The sequence below is a fragment of the Cnephaeus nilssonii genome (assembly GCF_951640355.1).
Source record: "Cnephaeus nilssonii genome assembly, chromosome: 6".
Taxonomy (NCBI): Eukaryota; Metazoa; Chordata; class Mammalia; order Chiroptera; family Vespertilionidae; genus Cnephaeus; species Cnephaeus nilssonii.
Window position 1 is genome coordinate 70236683 of NC_137077.1, and position 11271 is coordinate 70247953.

An 11271-nucleotide genomic window follows, 5' to 3' on the forward strand; every position below is an offset into this window, starting at 1 on the left:
TGTCGCTGAACAGAGTCTTGTTTCTTCTGCCTGCACCCATGTAACAGTGATAGGCCACCTCACTGCATTGAAAGTAGGGTAAAATCAACCTCGACCAGACCCCGAGGGGAGGGCCTATGAGTCCTGGGAAAAACAAACAGGGAGTTGAATAAATGAGTCTGCAGCTCACCAGAGACATTTGGGCTAGAGATAAGAGATTTGGAAATCATCACCAGAGAAGTCATAGTCAAAGCTATGAATCTGAATCATGTCATCCAGGAAAATTTTATGAAGTGGGAAGGGAAAGGAAGAGAGGGGGCGCTAAGGAAAGAAACCTGAGGACCACTGACATGTATGGGGTAAGGAGAAGGGAACTCAAAAAGGAGATTAAAATGATGCAAGTGTTTTCCTACTTAGTCTCTGTGTCTCAGTCATCTTTGATTCCTCTGCCTTCTTCTCCTGCATCTAATTGGTTGTTAATTTCAGCTAATCTTTGAATCACACTTTGTCCCACACCCATCTTTTCTTTCCATTCCTAGCTTAGACTCCACATCTGTTGCATAGATTCTTTGCAGTAACCTCCTAATTGGTCTCTTTGCTTCGGTTATACCACAACAATCTATTCTACACAGAGCTGCCAAATTAGTTTCCTTAAAATATCACTTGGATTACTTCACTTCCTTGGTAAGAAGGAGTCCACAGTTCCCTGGTATGTCTGGGATTCCTATTTTATCTGAACCCACTGACTCTGATTCTTTTTTTTTTTTTAAATATATATTTTATTGATTTTTTACAGAGGGGAAGGGAGAGGGATAGAGAGTCAGAAACAATGATGAGAGAGAAACATCGATGAGCTGCCTCCTGCACACCCCCTACTGGGGATGTGCCCGCAACCAAGGTACATGCCCTTGACCGGAATCGAACCTGGGACCCTTCAGTCTACAGGCCGATGCTCTATCCACTGAGCCAAACCAGCTAGGGCCTGACTCTGATTCTTATCACAGAACAAGAATTGGCATTAGATGCCCTGGCCGGATGCCTCAATTGGTTGGAGTGTCATCCGATACACCAAAAGGTTTTGGGTTCAATTCCTGGTCAGGGCACATACCTAGGTTTTGGTTCAATCACCTATAAGGACACATATGGAAGGCAACTGATCGATGTTTCTCTCTCTCTCTCTCTCTCTCTCTCTCTCCTTCCCCTCCCCACCCTTCTTCTCTTTCTCTAAAAATCAATAAAAATATATGCTCGGGTGAGAATAAAGAAAGGATTGACATTAGAAGGAATAAAATTTAATTGTGAGAGAGAAATAGCAAAAGAATAAGGGTGGGGAGAAAAATGAAAAGGACACAGTAGGCTGTGAGGAGGAGTTGTCTTTGTCCACTATTGGATGAGTCTCATTCAGGGCTAAGTAAGCCATGACCTGCATGCCAAATCCAGCTTTCCACCTGTTATTGTAAATAAAGTTTTATTGGAACACAGCCACTTCCAGCATTTGCAGTTTGTCTCTGACTGCTTTTGTGCTACAACAGCAGAGTTGAGTAGTTGTGGCAGAGACAATCTGCCCCACGGAAGTTTAAAATATTTACTATCTGGCCCTTTACAGAAAAAAATGTGCCAACCCCTGGTCTAGTTACAGCTGCAATATGTGAGATATTAGAGCTCCAGGAATGTAGAAAAGGATATTTTAAGAAGTGATGCTAAGAATTATCAATTGGATGGCTCCCTGCCGACAGCCTTTGAAAGGTTCCAGTAAAGATTTGAATTACTTTTAATGCTGGACAGTTTCTTTGACTATGTGTTCTCAGAGATGGAGCCACAGCACCATCCCAATTAAATCCCCTTTGTGTATAAATCCTCTGGCATCTTTGTTTACACCATTAATCTCCCTTCTTAAATTTCTCTTCACATTTCCATGTCTACTTTATTCCTTTAAATTCCTTCCCTGAAATTCTAGCTCAGTTTCTGTCTCTTTTGCTTTCCCTGTCCTTTACTGAACATAGTAAATTTACCTTGCATGCCAATAGCTGCATTTAATCAGAGCTTCCTCATTCAAACCTTGTAGGCTGCTATGTACTTTTGGATAATCTTTTCACGGTGTGGACCAACTCCCCATAGATCACCAGCTTATTAAATCCAAGGAAGTGTCTTCTATATCTTTTTGTCACTTCCACAGCTTCTGGCAAAGGGACTTGAATAAAACTGTGTTTGATAAATTTGCTTATAAATAGTGAAATCATCAGAAATACTAGAAAACAGATTTTCTAACTCCCAAGCCCTACAGAGGTGTTATGCCCAAACATTTTCACACAGTCTGGGTCAGTTTTTAAAAATATATGTAGATATTTTTATTGATTTCAGAGAGGAAGGGAGAGGGAAAGAGAGATAGAAACATCAACGATGAGAGAGAATCATTGATCGGCTGCCTCCTGCTGATCTCCTACTGGGGATCGAGCCCGCAACCCAGGCATGTGTCCTGACCTGGAACTGAATCGTGATGCTCAACCATTGAACCAAGCCAGCAAGGCTGGGTCAGTTTTTAAGCTGCTGGATTACTGTGCAAAATTCCAAACCTTACAATGAGCAAGTGAGGGTGAGCGGCTCTGATTACCTTGTTGATGGTGAGGCTTGGTTGGTGCCCCTGAACTCCTTACCCTCCCTGAGTGCTGCTTCTCAAAGCCCCTGCTCGGAGAGGTGGTCTCCTCAGCGTTCTGCAGCCGTGTGTGTAGCAGCCTTCCATGGGCGCCATCTGTGACCACAGTGGAAGCGTGGGCTAATGTCCTCCTTTTCTGTTTTAGGAAACATGTCTCCAGGAGTTGTTTCATATATTTCATTTTTAGTTTTAAAAAATACCTTTTAATGAAATATAACATTCATCTATAAAAGTATACATATCATAAATGTACAGCACAATGATTATCACAAACTGAACACACCCGTGTAACCAGCTTCCATATCAAGAAACAGTACGTTATCCATACCAGTCAGTGGCTCCCCAGCCCCTCTGCAGGGGTCGGCTCTACTGATGTGTCACAGTGTTGACTAGCTTTGCCAGGTGTTGTACCTTATAGAAATGCCATCATACAAGATGCACGTGTGTAGAAGGCTTCTTTTGTTTGTGAAATTCATCCTCGGTGTGGAGAACAGTTGTAGACTGTTTCCCATTGCTTTGTAATCTCTATATATAATAGCCTAAGTGACCATTTGACCTGTCAACTCAACCAGTCTACCAGTCACTATGACATGCACTGACCACCAGGGGGCAGATGCTCAATGCAGGAGCTGCCCCCTGGTGGTCAGTGCGCTCCCACAGCAGGAGCGTCACTCAGCTGACCGATGGGCGGGCGTCAGATGCAGGGCTCAAGGCTGGCTGCCGCAGCCCAGAGACCACAGCGGAGCGGCAGCAAGCCTACCAAGCAGCGGCCACAGGCATAGCGGGGCTGGGATGAACAGGAGCAGCAGGTGGTGTTGGACTGCCGGTTTTGGCCCAATCCCCGAAAGCTGAGGGACCCCACAGGTGCATGAGTCCGTGCACTGGGCCTCTAGTAGATAAATAAAATGTGGTAAATTTATACAATGCAATCCTATCCATTTTTTTCACTGACAGCATCTTATATTGGAAATCTCAAGAGCTCAGCTGTTGGACGTGAAGTCCAATGCTGCAATGAACACAGTACTATTCAGGAATCTTTAATTTCACAAAAAGCTTAATAGCATCAGTGTCTGGCCTAAGGATAAGATTACAGGCATTCTATCAGCTTCTGAGCCAGGAAAACCTGTTTTACTTCGTATCTGTTATTGTTTTTATATCAAATAATAGTCTCTTAAATTCCATTGTTAAGCATCATTGTTAATTTTGGAACTGTATTCATACAGCAACATCTTTTCAGAATAAAAATAGAGCAACCAAAAAGGTCAGCACGGACATTAAAGTAACTTGATTTATCATCTCTGAAAACTCCCTTCCTTCATGCTTTACATAGTTGTAAACGTCTTACTTTTAATGAAAAAAAACACCACTGTACTATATTTAGTTTACTTTGATGTGTTTATTCCTCCCACCAAAACTCACACAGACACACACACAGCTCAGTCTCACAGACCATAGGGTTTTAGCTACAGCACCACTAGACAGGTTAAACTTCATCGTGACAGTCTTCTATTGATTAACATTCTTTGGAAAAAATCCAAAACCCATGTTATAGGAAAATTCACAATGTTATAGTACCTCTCCATAAAAGTGCCTGCATAGAAGTGTATTTTTTAAAGCTCAGGCTTATTGAGGTATAATTTATGTATAGAAAAATTCACACTCTTTACTCTACAGTTCTATGATTTCCAACAAACACACACTCTTGTAACCACTACCACAATCACGATAGAGAACACCCATCACCTCCTAAAGTTCTCACGCCCCTTTGCAGTCAATTCCCGGCAGCCACCTCTCTCAGAAAAGCACTAGAGGCCCGGTGCACAAAATTCGTGCACGGGGTGGGATCTCCCTCAGCCCAGCCTGAACCCTCTCCAATCTGGGACCCCTCGATCCTACTGTGATAGGGCCTAAACAGGCAGTCGGACATCCCTCTCACAATCCAGGACTGCTGGCTCCCAACTGCTCGCCTGCCTGTCTTCCTGATTGCCCCTAACCGCTTCTGCTTGCCAGCCTGATGACCCCCTAACCACTCCCCTGCCAGCCTGATTGATGCCTAACTACTCCCCTGCCAGCCTGTTTGCCCCTAATTGCCCTCCCCTGTATGCCTGGTCACCCCTAACTGCCCTCCCCTGCAGGCCTGGTCACCCCTAACTGCTCTTCCCTGTAGGCCAGGTCCCCCCAACTGCTCTCCCCTGCAGACCTGGGTCCCCCCCAACTGCCCTTCCCTGCAGGTCCGGTCACCCCCAACTTCCCTCCTCTGTCGGACTGGTCACCCCTAACTGCCCTCCCCTGCTTTATTGCCCCCAACTGCCCTCCCTTGCAGGCCTGGTCCCTCCCAACTGCCCTCCCCTGCTGGCCATCTTGTGGCGGCCATCTTGTGTCCACATGGGGGCAGGATCTTTGACCACATGCGGGCAGCCATCTTGTTTGTTGGAGTGATGGTCAATTTGCATATTACTCTTTTATTAGATAGGATATGCAGTGTTTCCCCTCCTTTGTCAGACAGAGCAGAGCAGAGGCTAGTTCCTTGCTACCTCCTTAGCCTTTGCCAGCAACGCTTCCCCTGCCCCGCCACACCCACCGCCCTGGCCTTGTCCTCTCCACACTTACACACACACAGCTCACCCCTGTTGTCTCTTTTACCCAGAACCCTCTTCTCTTCCTCCTGCACCGAGTCAACTCCTACTCATCTTTGAGATCTCAGTTCAACATCATTTCCTCACATGCGAAGCAGTGATTTGACATTGGTTAATGTATTATTTGATTAGTGTCTATCTTCCCATTAAACTGGGAGCTTCATGAGGGCAGGGACTCTGCTGGATTTTCTCACGATCATATTCTTATCATGCAGCTCAGTAGTAGGTGCTCAATAAAGACTAAGTAGATGAATATTTACTTTGAAGCCAGCACAGTTCTAAATGCTTAACTTTGATTTTTTCAAGGGTGCAATACAATAAATATTATTATTCCTGTTTTACAATTGTGATTATCTTAAAACATATATATATATATATATATATATATATATATATATATATATATATTTTTTTTTTTTTGCTATTCCTCCCTTCAGAGGGTAGAGCCTAATTCCCCTCCCACTGAGTGGGAGCGGACGCAGTGACTCACTTCTCATGATGAGAACACAGCAGAAGGGACAGGATCAGAAAAGACCTTGGGCCTCCTCCTTGCTCTCTCTGTCGCTGGCCGGGAAGCCAGCTGCCATGCGGTGCAGGCGCCTCAGCAGCCCCATGGAGAGGCTCCTGTGGTGGAGGCACGGAGGCCTCCTGCTGACAGCCCTGTGAGTGAGCCAAGTAGGTCCTTTCAGCCAACCACTTAAATGACTGCAGCCCGGACAATGTCTGGCCTCTGGCAGACCCTGAGCCAGAAGCACCCAGCTAAACCACTCCAGATTCCTGACTCACAGAAACCGCGTGAGAGAATAAATGCTTGTTATTTCGAGCTACTAAGTTAGGGTAATTTGTTATGCAACTATAGATAACTGAAAGAACTGATGAGGGAAGTGAAGTTCAGCAAGTTTAGGCAAGTTGTTAAAGGTCACACAACTAGTAAATGGCAGATCCAGGATCCAAACGCAGGTCTATGAGGCTCTACAGCCCATGTCCCCGTGCCAGGCTGCCTCCTAAATGTGCTTAGTCTGGCAAATGCAAAATCATTTGACAGCGCAATTATAAAGTCTGCAGATTGGGCCATGTTATAGCTTCAGGAGGTTGCTTTCTGGATTTCCAAAGAAGCTGCTGACTGGAAGAATTTCTGAAAGAATGGTGAATAAAAAGGCATTCTAATGAAGAAGTTTAAGTGTACAATGCTATTTAAAGAAATTCTGTGAAATTCTTTAAATTCTGAGGACATTTTGTTGTAAAGATGTTTTGAAGATGAGACTGAAGCAAGTTTGTTATAAATTAGAAAAGAGATAACTTGAAAATAACCTTTTCCTTAGCTATATTATGGTATTATAAAATAGATTTCATAGAATGTTAATGAATTATACTGAATTACTTTATATATATATACATTTGTGTTTCATATTGTTCATTATGTATCTCTAATATAAGTATGCATTTGAATACTTATATTTAGTATTTATGGAGGAATAACTGGAATTCAGTATTTCCCTGAGATTTCTTTGTTACCATCCCCAGGGCCCGAGCCTTGTAGTGGGCACAAAAAGCACCAATCTAAAACACAACCTTAACTGGCCTTTTAAGCTAATTATATGCATGCCCCGTAGTCTTCCAGTCTACACTGGTTAGACCTGATATCTCCATCCCATCATCCTGGAATGACTCATTTCCCTTTCTCTCTCTCCACCTTCCATTTTCCTAACCAAACTAATAAAACATTCCTTTCATCTAATAACTCTGCTAATCTGGATTTTCTTTCCTTATTAAAGTGTTGCCACTAGTTCCCTTCTCCTGCAGGAACACTGCTGAGCCATGGCAAGCTCTGGAGCTGTGAACTGGAGAGCACTCTCTCTCTTCTCTATCTGTGATTCCATCTTTATGTATCTGGAGTGGGATTCATTGAAGAATCTCTATTCAGTGGCACAGAACATAGAACAACTAGGTTTCCCCAATAGCTTTTCTTTTTCGGAGACTCCACTCGCCCTGGAGCTGGAAAACATTTATAATGCCATAAAACAACACTTGGGTCTCTTTGGCCAAATGAAGCCCATTCTAATGACTCTTTCAAAGCTTATGATTAAAATCCAGTCTCCTGTCCATGTCACAGTCCTTTCCCCGAGGACAGCTCAGCTGTGTGATGGGAGGCGTGGGCCTTCCTTCTCCATCCCTCTCCCTGGGCCTGCTCCTGGGTTGGTGGCGTAAGTGGAGACTGGGAGAGAGTTCAGCCCTGTGCACATGTGAGTGCTGGCACACTGGCGGTGACAACGAGGACACTGTCCAGTTTCAGTTGGTCCTTGCTGCTACTTTACCTGACACTGGCAATGTCTATAGGGATGGAGCTTTAGGGGACCGAATAAATAACGCCCCTCCCACTGGATGGCAGACATGGGAGTCAGGCTGGTCACCCCTAACTGCCCTCCCCTGCAGGCCTGGTCCCCCCAACTGCCCTCCTCCCCTGCAGGCCCAGTCACCCCCAACTGCCCTCCCTTGCCGGCCTGGTCGCCCCCAACTGCCCTCCCCTGCCGGCCTGGTCGCCCCCAATTGCCCTCCTCTGCCAGCCTGGTCGCCCCCAACTGCCCTCCCCTGCTGTCCTGGTCACCACTAACTGCCCTCCCCTGCTGGCCATCTTGTGATGACATGGGGGCAGCCATCTTGTGATGACATGGGCGTGGCCATCTTGTGACCACATGGGAGTGGCCATCTTGTGCAAGGGTATGACGGTCAATTTGCATATTACCTCTTTATTATATAGGATCTGGAATCAATGGTGGAGGGATAAGAATGCCCCTATTTTACCTGATGCTAAATATTTCCAAAGGAGCAGTTGTGAATGACAAGAGACTCTAAGAATTATGCATATTTTACCATAATGTTCATCTAACCATAAATGTGATTAGACCATAGCACAGTGTCGTCAATACATGGCTATAGACTTGGAAATAAAATTTTCTACTGAAAGCTACTCTTTAAAAAGAACAAGTAATTGTTTAGAACAGAGACATCAGTCACCTGGAAGAAACAGAACGGCTCTCAGGCCTGTAGGACTCCGCAGGGATTTGGTATTTTGAGAAAAAACTCTCCATTAGAGTTTAGGCACATTGGAAACAAACAAAAATGGAGTCACCGAGGCAAATGCTGGTTTGGTCAATCCAATCACTGCTGAGGAGAAGGGAAGCTTAGTCAGTCTTTCAGTGGGTCCCATCCTATTTATTCATTGATTCATTGAACTTTATTGAGTGCCTACTAGGCCAGGCACTATCCTACATGCTGGAAATGAATAAGTCAGAGTCTTCATGGACTTTGCATTTTAGTGGGAGAGTCAGTCAATAAACATACACACACTCTCTCTCTAATAACATGAGGTCAGTGTTTTAAAAAAAGGAACAGGGAAGGAAGATAGAGATTGAACGAGGGAACATGGCATTATGTCACATGGAAAGGTCAAGAAAGGTAACGCTGTGGAGGTGATATTAAAACAGAGACACAGGAATAAAGTGAGGAAGTGAGCTACCTGAAGATCAGAGGGGAAGAGAATTCTAAGGAGCCAGATCAGGAAGTAGAAAGCGCCAAGGCTGGAATGAACTTGTGTGTATTCAAGGAACAGAAAGGCAGCTAGTGTTGTACTTGTTGGTGCTGTTTGTCAAATGTTCTGGTTGTCTCTCCTTCCAAGCACAAAGTAGGACTGCACTGCCTGGTTCCTCTGTAGATGGGTGGGCCATGTGGTGAGTTCTGGACAGGGAGTCATGAGCAGAAATGACATGTACCATCAATAGAGAGACCCAGTGAAAGGCCCTTTAGAGCACTTTTTTTTTAATTTTTATGTGTCTCTGGCATGGTGATGGAAATGTTCTAGATCAAACATGTCAAACTTGTGGCCAGCAGGCCGCATGCCTCAGCCCACTGGCTGTAAGTTTGACATGCTTGCAGCTGCTCCATCAGCCTGAAACTAAGAGTGAGGAAGAAAACAGTGTGGGAACAGAGTCCCCAGCTGATCCCTAATAGATATGAATGTGAGCAAGAAATAAATGTGTGCCCTGGCTGGGTAGCTCAGTTGGTTAGAGCATCATCCTGATATACCAAGGTTGTGTGTTCGATCCCCTGTCAGGGCACATACAAGAATCAACCAGTGAATGCGTAAGTAGAACAACAAATCGATGTCTCTTTCTCTTTCAAATAAAATTTTACAAAATTAAAACAAAAAAAGGAAATTTCTGTGTTTCAAGTCTCTGAGGCTTAGAGTTGTTACCTCACTATGGCATAACCTGTCCTAACTGGTATAGTGTAGCTGGTGGGGAGAAAGCTAGAGGGAGAATGGTAGGGGATGAGGGTTAAGGTATAGGCAAGGGACAGATCATGCAGAGCTTTATAGACAATAATAAATTTGGATTTCATTCTGTGTGAATGAAAAACCTTTGGAGGACTTTGAGCAGGGTAATGACATGATTTGCATATAAAAAGAATCAGTCATGTAGGGGAAAGTCCTTGTGCATGGGAAATACATATTGAGGTATTTGGGGATAAAGTATAATATCTACAACGTATTCTCAAATAGTTCAGTAAAATGTGTGTTCTGTGTGTGTGTGTGTGCACGTGCACGTGTACATGCACTATGGGAGTAAAATGGTAATTGGTGTATCTAGATGAAGGGCATGTACATGTTCATTGTACTTTTCAACTTTTTTGTGGGTTCAAAAAATTTTTAATAAAACATTGGAAGGAAATGTTTTTTTTTAAATAAAACATTGTAGTTCACTTTAGAGAACTACAAAGTAAGAGAAGCAAAGAAAACCATTAGGAGGCTGCTGCGAGACATGAAGTGTTTTGGGCTGGTGTGTTTCTCAATCGTGAGGAACAGGCAGATTTGAAATCTACTTTGTATGTGGAGCCAGCAGGATTTGCCGACAGATTGATTGGTTGTGGGATGTGAAGGAAAGAGAGGAGTCAAGTTATCTTTTAGGTTTTTGTCCTGAGCAAGTGGGAGGTCGGTATTGACATTAAGTGAGATGGAACAGCAGGGGAAGGACAAGGTTTAGGAGATGGGAAATAGCAATTCTGTTTTGGACACATGGTGGTGAGCATCCCAGTGGGGACTGGATTGGTAGTTGGATAAATGAATTGGGAGTTCAGCGAAAAGACTGGCTGGAACGAAACAATTTGGAATTATCAGCATGTAGTGGTAGCCGGGTCATGGACAGAATCCCTCAGGAAGCAAGTATACGTGGAGAAGAGGATCAGGACTGAACACACGGACAGACTGGGGGGTGGATCATGAAGTTAAATGGATTTCTCTTCTGATTCTGAGTAACCACTTGATTATTACTTTGACTTCCCGTATCAGTCTATCCATAACGGAAAGATTGGTCAGATGAAGTTGGAATATTCTAGTTCTCAGGACAGTTTTCATTGTAAATCAATTGATCACACTCACAAGTGTGGTTTGAGTCAGCCCCTGAGACAGATCCATTCCCAGTGTGCTGACAAAAGCTGATGGTCAGTCTGCATAAGAGGAACAGACCCAGGGCTGGAAATTCCCTGAGGAAATGAATAACACACTGCTTGCTGGCACTTTTCATTAGCTCACAGTAGCCGCAAAGAAGGAATGTTCCCAGAACTGGTGAGAAAACCTCAACCCAGGCATAGATAAGAGAATATTCCTCTTTAGGTGATAAACCTTTTCAAAGTTCTATTGATTTGTCCCGGTGCTGCTCATGTAGTTTCCCTTCCAAGCTGATCTTGCATTTCTTTATAGCAGAATCCCTATTACTTTATTACTATTTGGAGAGTATTCTCTATGTGCTTGCTCTTAATCCAGCTTTTAAATTTTATTTCATTTTTGGATGGTATTCAAAGGGTTTAAAAATAAAAATGGTATAAAGTACACACTGAGAATTCACTCTCCCACCTCTTCCCTGTGCATGTTTCCCTCCCAAATCACTGTCACTACCCATTTATTTTGTGCATCGTCTAGAATTTGGGTTGTTACCAATCTCTTGCTGC